This window comes from Sardina pilchardus, chromosome 14 (assembly GCF_963854185.1).
Source record: "Sardina pilchardus chromosome 14, fSarPil1.1, whole genome shotgun sequence".
NCBI lineage: Eukaryota > Metazoa > Chordata > Actinopteri > Clupeiformes > Clupeidae > Sardina > Sardina pilchardus.
In genome coordinates, this window is record NC_085007.1 from 1,932,349 (window position 1) to 1,937,419 (window position 5,071).

Consider the following 5,071-nt stretch of genomic DNA (forward strand, 5'->3'; position numbering starts at 1 on the left):
GCATGGTGGTGGACAGAATGGATTTGTCACTTCCAAGCTTACATAGTGGTCATGTGATACGGCCAATTTAACTGAAACTAGATGCACCGCATAGCGGTACACAATATGACCGCCGCTCAGTTCTGCACATTCTCTCCAAAACGAATTACGCTCGTCAACTTTCCTGTATGGCTGGGATTATACTTGCTGTTAGACCAACCGTAAGCATATGCGCCCGTGTGCGACCTGCTGTGTCCGGTGTACAGACTCGCTGCAGCATTACGCACCCTACTGGAGGTCTTCACTAGGGGGAGAATAGTAACATCAGATGTGGATGTGGCCATGTGCCATTGTTTACTCTCATGATTGCCCCCAGCTTCGATGTCGATAATGCATCTTGCAGTCACCTTTTTTTGTAGTGATCGCCCCCTACTTTCTTATCAGTATTGCATCTCGCGGACGCGTCATGTTCGCTTGCGACGACGTGCACGACCGACGCACCAAACGACCGCAAAATACGCGAGGCAGTCATGATACGAACACGAACGCGTTGTCTGCAGCAAGTCTAAACCTGCCTTATCTCCGATTTGTGCAATATACTGTATGTATTTCTCCTACTCTTGCAGCTCATGTGTACATGAGTGTGTGCATGTGTGAGTTTGCTTGTATAAAGATGTGTGTGTGTCTGTCTGTGTGTGTGAATGTGCATGTGTGCGCATGTGTGTGTGTGTGTGTGTGGAATCCGTGGAAGTGTGTTTATCTGTGCGTGTGAATCTGTTGATGTGTGTGTGCGAACTTAGTTACTTTTTAAACTGAGCCCCCTGCCGGCTCAACATACAAATGCCAATCGGTTTTGCCAATAGCCTACTCACTATATTGGAATTTAACAGTTACGCCATTTTAACAGTAACGTCAGAACGTATAGAAGACAGATATAGAACACAACCTGCAAAAAGTAATTTCAGGGAGGTATCTAAAAAATACTTTAACCTAGGCTACTGAGATACTGAAATACAGATGAATAGCCTATGTTTGTTCAATAATGTCTAGTCAGTATACCAAATAAGAGAGGCCTATAGATAGAAACTGTGGTAATAAAATATGAAGATTTTGGTAGTTTGGGCTTTTCGTGTATCCTTCTACTGTAGCCATTTAGCCATCTACTATAGGCCTGAATTATATGCCAATGAAATTACACTTGTTAAACTCACCTCAATAAATATTTTGCAATCATTTAATGGGCAATGCTAAAGTTACTGTTACAAACCAGCGGCAGAGTTGGCGGTCCAACGGCGGTAACCACCAGTGGCCCGCTGGAGTTTTGCTCATCAGTTCTCTGGCTGTCCAGCGGCGGCTCAGAAGCGGCTCCAGATAAAGGGCCACCCTTTTGCCGCTTACTACCCACCAGCTTCTAATTGGCCTTATTTATGGCCATAATAATGAAAATGATGCACTAAAATAGCAATAATACATTATAACACTTTCCATTTGCCCTCAATCAGAACAATTTACAATTATTTACAGGACTTACCAAAGTTACCAAATTTACTAAGGTGAAGACAGTGCCTGCTGATGAGAAACCTATAAATGTATTCTGTAATTTAATAATCCAATATAAAAACATTTATCCTCAGCAACTATCACACAGACTCACCACACATAGTAGCCTATTAGGTTCAATACATTTTGTTTATTTATTTATTTTACTTGCTTTTGTTTATTTATTTTACATGCTCATTTACATGCTTTATTTATTGTACATGCTTAAACAATTTATTAAAATTATTTTTAATAATGATATATGTAACACACTCTTCAGATGTAAGGAAAGTAAAGATGCAAAGAAGTTGTGACAGACATTCATGGCTTGTTTCTCCCTTGATATTGGTGCCAGATTAATGAAAATGCAGTTCTACCTTGCTGGGGTGTTACTGGCAGCGTTGTGAGCGAATTTGACAGAGGTGTAGGTCTGATTGGTAAACTCTGTTGAACAGATTAGAAATGAAAAGGCGTATTTAGTGAGATGATTACTGCAATGGCAGGGTTCATACAAAAAAAATTGAGCTGAATTTACTACCTTTTCACTACCATCAACATGTTTTCTACTACAAAAGCAAAAGGTGAAGAGTAATGTAATGCAATACCTTTCCGAAACACAATAACACATTTAAGAACAACGGGGATTTAACAATGGACAAAGCTACTGGCATTTGAACAGGGGTGTGTAGGCTGTCAATAGGCACTGTATTTACCGGCATGGCTGGAGTTGATGAAGCTTGCTGGGTGGTGGTGCTGGCAAAGGTGTAGTGGTCTGACTGGCAAACTCTGTTGAACAGATTGGATATGAAAAGACGTGTTTAGTGAGATGATTACTGCAATGGTATGACACCTGGCACGCTAACTAGCGCCTAAAGTACAAACACTTCTAAAGGATATTTCCACTTAATTTTCAGACAAACCAAGCAAGGGACCACATGTACAGACTCTATAAATACTAACCATGATGTCAGTTTTTTATTCAAATAACTTGAAAGAGATCGTCAGGTATAAATGCACCATGCTAGTGGTTCATTCATTCACATGCTGTTACATGCTAACTGGCGCCTAGAGTACAAACACTACTAAAGGATATTTCCACTTAATTTTCAGACAAACCAAGCTAGGGACCACATGTACAGACTCTATAAATACTAACCATGATGTCCGTTTTTTATTTAAATTACTTGAAAGAGATCGTCAGGTATAAATGCACCATGCCAGTTCATTAATTCAGATGCTGTTACATGCTAACTAGCGCCTAAAGTAAACACTTCTAAAGGATATTTCCACTTAATTTTCGGGCAAACCAAGCTAGGGACCACATGTACAGACTCTATAAATACATTTTGGAAACAGGTGTTGGCTAGAATTACGCTTTACATACAGTTTTTAAAATGAAAATAGTAGAGATATAGAGAAGAGATGTTTTACTTACCTAGTCCTAAGCCTGCTACTGGTGGTTTGAGTACTGACATTGTAGGCTATTCGCATCTGCTTGGATGAATTTTTTTTGATTATGTTTCTAAACGTAAAGACATTTAACAACTTCTTTATCAGTCAGACGGTTACACAGTTACCTGCAAGAACAACAAGTCACGTAAGAGATGAAATCGTTTAGCTTACTGCAACATGAGAAATCAAGTAGTGTGAAACTAGCGACAGTAAAGAAAATTCCAATATGGCCGCCATTCGGAACTGAGAAATCACAACTCCATCTTCTTCGTTTGTCTTCTTCTCTCTGGTCTGATCTATCATTCACTGAGCAGCGCCAGCGCCACACACCAGTGGCAGCAGGCTGCAGTGTTTGAACGTGGTTGCATTAGTTCTGCTTTTGACGTTCTCATATAAAATCGTAATAAATACATAATTGTTTTATTTGGTAAGCACAGGGTAGCCACGGGGGTGCCAGTGACACAGCTACATGGGGCCATGGGGCCATTCTAGGCTTCAGTGTAGAGCAGCCACGTTGAGGGACCATTCACTAAATGCACACATAAATACATTTATTATAGCCCCCCATGGATGAAAGTCCACAAAACTTGGCATACTCCCAGAGGGTGTCAGGTTAATCATACACATGAAATTTGGTGCAGTTCATAGCATCTCATCTGAAGATAGGGGCAATTAAAGCAATATTACATTACATTTTCAATTTTTACCATGGGGGTGCAATTCACAAATGACTGGTTATAAGCTAAGTTGATCCGAGCTCTTGAGACCAACATACCATAAAAAATTTGTCATCCTCGGTGCCACGGTTCAGGTAGTTATGTAGGAAAAACTGCAATTTTTGGGCTTCGGGCGGGGCCAGCGCGGGGGGGGAGTGACCCCCGGGGACGAAACGAAATTTTTCCGTAAAAGTCTACTGGGGCTACATGCCCACCAAGTTTCATGTGCCCCGGTGTTACGGTGTCCCGGGAATCGTTGACCAAAAATTCAGAACCGATGACGGAAAAAAAAAAAAAAAAAAAAAAAAAAAAAAAAAAACTTTGACAACAACTATATGACCGCTTCGCTAGCTATGCTAGCGGCGGTCATAATGAACCAAAGAGTCAGAAGCTGGTTACTGCATTGCATGCTTTGAAATTGGTGATTAGGAACATTCACCTCACAAACCTCCATGTTTGGAAAAGAGGCAAATTGCTGTGGCTGTTGGGCTTTGAAGGTTTGCTTTGAAGATTGTATCGCCAGCTCTGCTTTCCATCAGCCGGGCTGTATAGAGATGTGCCTGTCCTAGCCTCACACAGGACACATCAGAGCACAGAGCAGGGCATCGCATTAGACAACATCAGACTGACTGACCTTTACACAGAATGTTGTTTTAACGCCCTATTACAAATAAATTGAACTTTGGGTATACTGTATAAGGAAGTTAATATCTACTTTGGGTATATCATGAAGTTAATAGTAGTTACTTTTTACTATTTAACTAGTTAATCCGTACTGAACAACAGCTATGCATAAAATTCATAAATCGCATTTTTTCAAAAAGTGTTTCAAACATGCCAAAAAGTCCATGATAATATACTGTACTGCATTAGCTATTGTTACTAGTTTGATATTTTGAATGAACAGTTCAGTCATTGTGATCAGCCAGAGCAGTAATATTTCATAGGGGCAGAGGAATTTACAGAAATCAGTTTTTAACTTGGCAACAAGATAGAACTCTGTTTGAACAAATCAATACATCTTCATCATTGAAACATAACTTATTTAAGCAAGACTGAGGATTTAGCAACTTTCAATACAGAGGATTTAGGAATACTTTCAGAGGATTTGAGCTACTTTCAATGCATCAGTCACAGATATGAGAGCAGTTTAGGTAGAATGACCCTTCTTGAAGATTGTGTAGGATTATATTGTTCTGAGACAGGACATCAGGAACTTGCTTTCCCAAGAACTTTAAATAGAGGAGAAGAGAAGAGACAGGCCTGTAGCTCCTCAAATCAGCTCAGTTCAGTCCATACATGGAGGGGACTTTAGAAGTTCTGCAACATAAACCAGCGTATAAGTTTCCTGTGGGACCTACAGTACATGATCCACAGGGCATGTT

The 5,071-nt window shown here is 40.3% G+C and overlaps 1 long non-coding RNA gene across 1 annotated transcript; it reads right to left on the reverse strand.

The window, feature by feature from the left end:
* Positions 1-896: 896 nt before the first annotated feature.
* Positions 897-3,958, reverse strand: LOC134101443 (uncharacterized). The gene is made up of 3 exons (XR_009941376.1): positions 2,954-3,958; positions 2,232-2,304; positions 897-1,962 (listed from the first exon to the last, which is right to left on the reverse strand). It is a non-coding gene; the product is annotated as an uncharacterized LOC134101443 (long non-coding RNA).
* Positions 3,959-5,071: the final 1,113 nt, after the last annotated feature.